General features: G+C 47.9%; 1 protein-coding gene across 7 annotated transcripts in view; it reads left to right on the top strand.

The window, feature by feature from the left end:
* The first annotated feature begins 468 nt into the window (after nucleotides 1–468).
* The window catches only part of Boc (BOC cell adhesion associated, oncogene regulated), a 78035-nt gene continuing 68759 nt past the window's right edge, over nucleotides 469–9744 (top strand). For 4 of the 7 annotated variants that reach the window (XM_017801637.2, XM_008846993.3, XM_017801636.2 and 1 more), the window contains exon 1: nucleotides 469–912. The gene's annotated coding sequence lies outside the window, so the exon portion shown is untranslated. The remainder of the gene's footprint in view (nucleotides 913–9744) is intronic. The other 3 variants (XM_008846995.3, XM_017801638.2, XM_017801634.2) reach the window with 1 other exon arrangement.

Below are 9744 nucleotides of genomic sequence, written 5' to 3'. Positions count from 1 at the left end.
TTTTCTCAACTGCCTTTGCCCCGTTTTGGGGGGGGGATGCCTCGCTTTTTATTGTTTGTTTTTACTGATTTATCTAGTAGTTTGCAGAATGTTGGAGACATTAAGAAGTGGGTGCCAGAAAAAGGCTGGGGGAGAAGAGGCTTAGGAGGGAGGGGTAGTGTGACAGAGGAAGGGTCCAAGGTGAAGCTAAACAGGGTGGAGGGAGCCCAGAGAGTGGGAGAAAGGTTCTTTTGGTGTGGGAAAGGGAAAGAAAGCATGAGTTTAACGTGGAGGAAAAGAAAGTGTGCGTTAAGGGAAAAACTGTTCTAGAGTTTGGGGGACTGTGTGTGTGTGTGTGTGTGTGTGTGTGTGTGTGTGTGTGTGGTTTTTTCTTTTTCTTTCCAGTTTCCTTTCCAAGACTTTTTCTTTGCTCCCTCTCGCTCCTCCTCCTCCTCCCCGCCTCCTCCGCTCCCCTCCCCTCCCCTCCTCGCGCGGTAATGGGAGGCTCCTAGGCAGGAGAAGCAAAAGAAGGAATTGTTTGCGAGTTCAGTCATCCAAAAAAGCTTCTTCCATATGGAGGGATCGGGTGCGCTGGGCGCGGCGTCCCCTGCCTTGTCCTCCTGCTGCCGTCACCGCGGCTCCCGCTTCCTGTCGCGGGGACCCTGAGCCGGGTCTCGCCGGTGTCAGCCGCGCGCGCACACGCACCTCACACTCGCCTGCCGCCCGCGCCCTGCCTCCGGGCCCGTAGCTTCTCAGTCCCGGGTCCTTTGTTGCTTCTGCTGCGGCCACTCTCCCGTGCTGTGTCCCCGCGTGTCACCGTGCTGTGCGTGCTGTGTGTCTGTGCGGCACTGGTGGCCGTGTGGCTTTCGCAGCGCTCACCACGCGGGTCCCTGGGCCCGGGTTCACCCTTTTCAGGAGCCGGCTGCAACCGAGGTGAGTCACGTTGCTGAAGTTTGTTTTCTTTTCATAAAAAGTTGTGTTTATTTGTTGGTTTGGCGAGAGGAGGGGTTGGGAGGCTGCCCGGGGCCCTGCGGTGCCGAGGGAGCTCGTGCGAGTAGTGCCGCGGGATGCTGGGCGCTCTGCTGGGCTCAGGCTGGGCCTCTGCTGGGGCTCCGAGCGCTCGGCAGGGCTGGGGCTGGGCTCGGGCTGGGGCTCCAAGCGCTCGGTAGGGCTCGGCAGCGCTCGGGCTGGGCTCGGGCTAGGGCGCCCAACGCTGGCCTGCGAGCGCTGGGCTCCGTTTGGGGCTTCGAGCGCTGGGCTCAGAGCGCTCTGGGCTCTGGCTGGTGGCAGGGACCCGCACCGCACCGAGAAGGTTCCAGGGCTGCGGGCTCTTGTGGTCCGCCGCCGAGCCCAGGGCCGCCTCGCTTGCTCCCTGGCCGGGTCTCGGTGGTTTCGCGCCCGCGGTTCCCGGAAGCCGCTCCGTGGTAATAGGGAACAAACCTCCAAAACTCAGCCCGAAGGCTGACCCAGTGCCCCTGCTGCTGAGCCAGGCGGTGGGGACCAGCTGGCACGGTTTCGGTGGTTCCTCTGAACACGGCATCTATTTGCCTCTTAAGGGGAGACGTTAACATTGGCGTTTTGAAAGGAAAATACTAAAGTGAGGGACCGTGGGGACCGAGCTAAACAGCCTCAGAAAAGCCCGCTGACTGGACTGGTGAATGGGGCACGCTAAAGTGGACTCCAGAGGTGTCTGTGGGGCTGAGGCATGGCAAGGAGGAGCGTGTATGGTGTGTGTGTGTGTGTGTGTGTGTGTGTGTGTGTGTGTGTCTGCGTGTCTGCGTGTCCGTAGCGTCCCACTGAGGTTGTCCTGTAGAAATTGCTCCCTACTTTCTCCCTTAAAATTTAGTTTCCCTCCGTGGATGTTAAGTTTGAGTGTCCAAGAGCCATGAGATACCAAGGTCAGAGCAGTTGTTACTGCTTTTATTTTTTATTATTATTTTTTTTTAATTTTAGAAAACTTAAGACCTAGAATCTCTGAATTAGATGAAGAATCTTAGAAGTCTGGGTCTTAGTCATGTTTCCAAGATCAATAATTGAATAGTTTTTCAGAGGGAAAAAGGAAATTTTTTTTCCTTCTCATCTCTCCCTATTAGATTTCTCTTCAGAATTAGAGAAACATGCATGAAGTCAGTTTTTTGCATGTCTGTGCCATTTGCTGTCTGTTCTCCTGTCTGTAGAAGACTTGTGTGACTCTCAAGTCTGACCTGGAGTAGCAGGTGAAGGGAGATATAATTTAGGGTATCTGAGTCACTAAACTTTCAGGTTGCCTGGAAACGTCCTGATAGGCATCACCCAGGATGGAAGCCACAGGTAGGTACCTGCAAGTACAGATGGATGGCCTCCAGGAGATCCCACCCAGGCTAGGCCAGAAATGGACTCTTAAAGAAAGCCTTCCCCCACCTTGCCTGGCTCTGCCAATACTTTTCCAGATTAGCCTAAGCCAAGTGCCTTTACTAGTCTTTACTTACCTAATATTACAGTCTTAACAGGTTTATAAGGTATGGGTCACAGTTAATTGGAGAGGAAAATTGAGGGGTTCTGGGTTTATTGGTTTTCTATGAAAGCAGAAGGCTGCTCTTGTTTCAGAAATCACCTCTCCCCCTTGACTGTCTTCCTGACATGACTGTCATCTTACAATGGAGTTACAGTATCTCTTTTCCATAGTTGCACCCAAGGGAGGGGAATTTATTAACACATCAGTCACTACAGTACCTTCTTCTGCAAGTATAACCACATAAAGTCATGGAAATTCACAGCTGTTTGCCTCTGTTGTTATAAAAGGATGTTTGGTAGTGAGAACTTTGTATACTCATCTGTTACATTACAGCCAGGAGTTAGATTCCAGTCACCCCTTAGGCAGGCCTCTGCAGCCTTTTCTTGAGACCTCTGGTGGTCTGCAATCTCTGAAGGCCAAGTCAGCCCCAAGTGACAGCCTGGTCTGGTGTAGGCTTCTGTTGTAGACGGAGGCTGGGAGAGCAGCCTAGCTCTAGCCCTACTGGACAGTGGCAACTTGCCAGCCAGTTCCAGTGGGTGGTCTTTGACAATAAAAGAAGGGGGTTGGGAGTTTAGCTCTCCTCCCCAGATGGGGATAACAAGGTGGCTTTCTATAGGTGGGCTTACATAGGCGACCAATCCCCTTGTCACTGACACGCCACTCAGGTCTTTGAATGTATGTGAAAAGAATTGAGAAGCTTGCCTGAAGGTGGTATTGTGTCAGGTTAATTTTGGTTCCCCTGATTTGACAAATGAAGTCTTGTGTTTAGGTGTAAGCATATGAGCACACAGGAGCAGCAGGTACCCTTCATCAAATGAAGGGAAGATTACATTCTCAGTTTTTAGAGACACTTTATAAACAGCTTCCTACTCCACCACTCAGGGAGGAGGATAGCTCACTTCAGTTCCAGGAGGCAGGCAGCACTGGTTACCTCCACCTCCTTCTAAAGATGGGGAGAGAAAGGGCCATTTACTGAGCATCTTCTGTGTGCCAGGCCCTATGCTTAGCGTTACATTTTCCTGCAACCCCCCGACAGTACTGTGAAGAGAGGCGTCATTCTCTACAGATAAGGGAGCTGAAACCTAAATAATTGCAATGACTTCTTTTGGTCTCATAGCTGGTAAGTGGCAGAACCCAGATTTCATTGCAGGTCTGCTAATTCCAGAACTCCCATTTTAAAATAAAAAAGTGAAAAAAATAAAGCAGACAAGGGGCTGCGGAGATGGCTCAGCAATTAAGAGCATGTGCTGTTATTAGAGAGGACCTGAGTTTGGTTCCCAGTCCCACAGAGAGGACCTGAGTTTGGTTCCCAGTACCGCATTGGGTGAGACTCACAACTGCCTGTAACTCCAGCTCCAGGGGGATCTGATGCCTTTGGCCTCTGCAGGTGCTGGAATTCATGTACATATGCCCACATACATATATATATATAATTAAAAATAATAAAATAGGGGCTGGAGAGATGGCTCGGTGGTTAAGAACACTGACTGTTCTTGCAGAAGACCCGGGTTCGAATCCCAGCACCCATGTGGCAACTAACAACTGTCTGTAACTCCGGTTCCAGGGGATCTGACAGCCTCGTCTGTCCTCTGAGGGCATTGTACGACACCGGTGCACTTACCTATATGCAGGTAATACATGCATACACATAAAATAAAAAAATAATAATAAATCTTAAAAAAAAAAAAGACAAGTTCTTCCCCTAAGCAAAGTTCTTTAACTTAGGAGATCTGCAAGTAAGGGGCAGTTGGGAGGCTTTGCTTTAAATGCCATTAATATGAACTAGAACCACAGCCAGAGGGGTTTGAATGGCTCAGCAGCAGCAGCAGCACCAGGAAGGCCAGATTTTGTGGCACAGCTAGTGTTGGACTTTGTGGGCAGTGGTGAGAGTCACATCCACCTTGGGTTTTATCTCTGAACATGACTGTTGATGTTTTCTCCTTCCGTGGGACATTGTCTGAATCTCCTGTCCTGAATCCCTGCTCCCCTGTAACTGCCAGATGAATGCATTTGCACCTAGGAGGTCTGCAAGTCTGACCAAGCAGGTCCTTCGTGCCTTCAGTGGGGTGAAGGAGAGAAGCTATTTGGCCCAGTAGACACTTTTACTGGTCAGGAGAAGTGGCAGCTTGAACAGAAAAATACCCTAGGGAAGGAAGTAGCAGCTTTGACAGACAGGTAACTGACAGAGGATGCTTTCTTGCAGGCAAATACTCAGAGGGCAGCCAGCAGAAAGAATTCAACAAGCAGTTACCTGCAGAAATGCTAAGTACCCCTCTCCCTACTGACTGGAAGTTGTGCTACAGAGAGTATGTAGTTAGTTGCTCTTTTTATTATTATTATTTTAGCACATAGGTGTATGATATATGTGATCCTATGTGTCTATGTGGGTGCAGATTTGTACATGCCATGGCATGAGTGTGGGTGTGAGAGGGACAACCTTGGGTGTCGATGCTTGCCTTTCACCTTGTTTGAGACAGAGGCTCACACTGTGATGCCACTGCCTATGCCTTGCCATGCTGTCACTCCTAGCTTTACATGGGAAAAGGGGCTCCAAACTCATGTCCTCATACTTTCCTGGCAAGCCACTCATTGAACTTCTCCCTAGTCCCATTAGTTCCCTGTTCTTAACAGACATAGGAAGCCTGAAGCTAGGAGAAGACATGGGATGCCTGGGTTTAAAATGCAGCACTGTGACTGGGGTAATGGAGAAGTCATAGAAACCGTATCCTCAAGCTGCCTCCTCTCCACACTTCTGTGTGTATGCAGTGAACTGGCACAAAGGAACATAGATTAGAATGTGCTGCTAGCACCTGAAAAGCCCAAGCTACTTCTGTGCTCACCCATCTTGAGTTCAAAAATAAGAAATTTTAAGGAATTGGCAAGAGATCAGGCTGGGCACTAAGGATGTATCTGTCTCTGTGCGTCTTTTTCTCTTCTTTTGCAAGATCCTGGATAGAAAGCCATTTGATTATATGGTATGAAATTTCTGGATCCCTCCAGACCACCATTCTTTCCCTCCCTTCTGGGAAAAAGGCAGTGAAGGATTCCAGGGTCCAACAAGGAGATGGACAGGAAAAGAATTCTGGCAATAGAATTCTAAGTACCATTCTTCCTTGAGAGAGGAAGGGACAGGCATCCAGAGTATTTGCGGGTCCCTACTGAGTGGGCCTGCTGAGGAAAGATGCTTTTCGGGAGGGACAATGTGTCTGGAGCCATTCCAGGTCTGAGAGTATGTCGCATGCTGATTGTGAGGAACTAGCCCAAGTTCAACCTGCTTTGCTAATGGCTGAATATGATCCTGTCTATATTACCCAATGAGTCCAGCTTCTCCAGGTTGTTAAAGAGAAGGCAAGGGATGTAGAGAAGCATCCAGAATGCATTGGGAACAATCAGCAGACAGTGGCTTTTGTCATAAGGAAAGAGGAATGAGGAACGAGGTGAAAGGGAGGTTCCTGGAGGGCTAGACAGTGGACATCCTATTGAGAGACCCTGATGATGGAGCCTTCACTGGTTCCGGGTCTCCTGAGAGGAAGGAATGAGGGTGTAGGGAAAGAAGAGCACATGGTAGGGCCAATCCTGGTCCCCCCAACACCCTTCTCTGCTGCTTCTCCAATAAGGTATGTCCCAGACTGCTCATTATGCCGGAAATCCTGGCATCTTTGACTTCTTTATCTCACACTCCACTCATTTTTGTTATTTATCTATTTGCGGAGCTGGGAATGGAATGCAGAGCCTCACACATCTATCTAGTCAAGCACTCCACCATTAAACCACATCATCAGTCTGAAATTCTACTTTTTTTTTTTTCTTTCTTTTTCTTTTCTTTTGGTCTTCTTTAAGCAGGGTCTTCCTGTAGCCCCAGCTGCCCTGGAACTCACTATGTAGACCAGGCTGGCCTTGAACGATCCGCGATCCGCCTGCCTCTGCCTCCCAAGTGCTGGGATTAAAGGCATGCGCCACCACACCCGGCTGAAATTCTACTTTAAATTGACAAATTTTACCCTCAAATGTTTATAGAATTCTTGACTTCTTTTTATTTTATTTTTATTTTATTTTTTATTTTATTTTATTTATGTGTATTGTCTGCATGTGTGTAAGTGCACCCGTGTCCTTCAATGCCCAGGGTGGTCAGAAAAAGGAGTAGAATTCCTGTGGAACTGGAGTTACAGATGGTTGCTATGTGGGTGCTAGGAATCAAACCCCGGTCCTCTGTGAGTGCAGTCAGCGCTCTTAACCACTGAGCCATCTCTCCAGCCCAGAATTCTGGACTTCTTACCAGCCTAGTTAGTCTTCCAGCAGTTCTTTTGACTGCACTGTGGAGATCATGTCTCTGCTCAAACCTCTCTGTGGCTCCTGGTTCATTCAAAGAAAAATCCAAAGACCTTACAGTGCTGTTGGCTCCACCTCTTCCTGCTCTTACCTCACCTGGCTGGCTTGTCCACCTCCACAGCTCCCAGGCTTCCATGGCTCCTCAAACTAACAAGGAGCTCCCCTCCTCAGGAGCTTTGCACTGGCTTGGCCCTCAGCCGAGAAAGTTCTTTCCCACAGATCTTTGGAGTCCTTTCTCCCCTCTCGGCTTAGCCTGGTACCCTTTTAAAAATGGCACTCCCACCATCAAATGAATTCATATTTCCTCAGTGCTGAGTGCTGTCACCTCAACTACTTATTTGTTCTTTTGTACACTGCATACTTTCCCTCTGCAACTAGAAAGGTCCATGAGATCAAGATTTTTTTTTGTTCATCAGAGTCCTTCTGTGCCTAGAATAGAGTCTGGTACCTTCCCCCCAACACCCCATCTATAGGACTCACCTGAATCTCAGCAGGCATGTAATAAGAGTTTCCAACAATGAAATATGCTCAGCCCTTGGTATCTACTAGGTCCATGCCTGTGAATTCAATCAATATCAGATTGCAATTTTTTTTTTTTTTTTGGTCTTTTTGAGACAGGGTCTCCCTGTAGCCCTAGCTGACCTGGACCTCGCTATGTAGACCAGGCTGGCCTTGAACTCAGAGAGCCGCCTGCCTCTGCCTCCCAAGTGCTGGAACTACAGGCGTGCGCCACCATTCCCAGCTGCAATATTTTTTAAAATCACCTCTGTACTAAACATGTACAAACTTTTTCTTGCCATTATGCCCAACACAACCCAATATATCAACTATTTACAGATCACATTGTGTTATTATAAGTAATCTAGACATGATCTGTATGTATGTGGGATGATTGAATTACTTGCAAACAGGAAACATACCATTTTATATGATAGACTTGAGTATCTAAGGATTTTGGCACCCTTAGGTAGATCCTGGAACCAACCCCCACAGGTATTGAGTGGCAACTATAATAATTCCTGGACTTATATAGGAAGTTCATTCTGGGGCATATGTGTATAAAGTACTACAGAGGGGAGGTGCAATAGAGTTATAGTGATCAAGTAGGTGTGCCCGTTATGGAAAAGCTCAGAAATTATGTACTAGGCCACAACAAAACAGCCTGTTTCTTCAGGAGACAGAGTTCAAGAATATTCATGGTTGAACCAGCTATAAGAGGAACACAGAAATCAATATCCTCTCTACCCATTCTTCCACACACACTTCAGAGGAGTTTATTGAGCATGTGCTTTGTACCCAGCACTGTACTGCCTGCCTGGGACGTGCACAGAAGCCCTGTCCTCTCTTATCTCGTGATTTATAGTGTGGTTGTTCTGGGGTTTCCTAAGTGTGCCTGGGCCATCTGTGTTGCTGCTGTCCTCTTCACCTGAGCTGAGTAGGAAAGCTATCTAATGGATGTGGGGTGAATTTGAGGACAGTTCAGCTCCCATATTCAAGAGGACCTCATGGGCTAGGCCCCAGGCTAGGCAGGCAAGTGACGGATGATCTCAGTTGTTGGACGTAATAGACAGTTAGGGTGTCCACTTAAGAAGGTCAGAATCTGACTTCAAATTGTATCTCTATCAGTTCTAGCTTGGTTTTAGATTTAGAAGTAGAGGAAGCATAAAAGCAGGGATGAATGTCCCAGGAAGTCCTGTGTTGGGCAGAAGTGGGGACCTGCCTGAGAAAATGCACTATCAGCTCCTTCAACCCAGAAGGAAGGCATGTTGGGGTGGGGGTGGGGGCTAAAGGACTGGCTCCAGGCCTCTCTGCCCATTTTTTCCCCATTAAAAAAGATTATTGTTTGAAATCAGTAACTTCATGTTTTTTAAGCAGTTTTAGGTTTATTAAAAATTTCAAAAATTCAAAAAAAAAAAATTCCCATACCATGTTAGCCCTGTTGCCTAACTCCTATCACTTTCCTCTGCAATGAACATCTTCTGTTGGTATGCTTCATTTTTACAACTGATGAGCCAGTGATTGGCACATTATTAACTAAAGTCCATAGTTTGCCTTAGGACTTACTCTTTGACATGTTTTCTGGAGTTTGACAAAGGTAAAGTGTCCTGTGTCTCTCATTACAGAATCATACAGAGTAATAATTCAGTTTTCTAAAAATACCCCTTTATCCATCTGTTCATCTCTCCCTCCTTTCTCCAGATCCCTGGCAACACTGATCTGTTCACTGTCCATAGTGCTGCCCATCAGGTAACTGAAATGGGCTTCTTACCCTTGCCAATATCCTGTTTATACGTGGCTTTTTCTCCCCTTGTGGCTTCATATGCATATGCGACTGGGGAACTAGAGACTGGAAAAACTGGAGCTAGATCCCTGTGCTGAGCCCCACCTGACCAAAGCCCTGTGGCTCTGCAGTGTAGCCCCTGATTATGTTCTGCTGACCTTGCCTGGCCTTGGTGCTACTGGAGTTTAATCCAGCCTGGTAAAGTGTCAGGGGCTGCCTGTGTTTGGGTCCCACATCTGGAAGTATCAGCTGTGTGGACCTTGTGTCCCATTCATAAACACACAGTCAGGAGGAGTGCCTGGAGCTCTCTGCCGTCTTCCTCCTGAATTTGTTTTACTGACTTTGGAGCTGAGGGCAAACATGGGGGAAGCCCAAGTCCCCCAGGCAGGTAGTACCCCTACGCACTAACATCTGATGGCAGGCCACAGTCCCTCAGCTTCAGGAGTCATGGCTCTCAGCCCAGCTGAGGTTCCAGTGGTGTCTGTGTTCAGCTGGGAGAGTAATGGAGTCTTGAGGCTTGTTTTGTGGTCATTAAAGAGGAAACCCCATCTGGCTCAAAGAGATCAGGACTGCCAAAAAAAAAAAAAAAAGGTTGAAACTGGTAAACCTTTAAAAGAAAAATTTTTAGAGTTTAGAAGCAGGAACCCCAGAAGCAAAGGGA

Source organism: Nannospalax galili, unplaced genomic scaffold (assembly GCF_000622305.1).
Source record: "Nannospalax galili isolate Female #2095 unplaced genomic scaffold, S.galili_v1.0 scaffold743, whole genome shotgun sequence".
Taxonomy (NCBI): domain Eukaryota; kingdom Metazoa; phylum Chordata; class Mammalia; order Rodentia; family Spalacidae; genus Nannospalax; species Nannospalax galili.
This window is presented reverse-complemented; position numbering and strand designations above follow the sequence as displayed.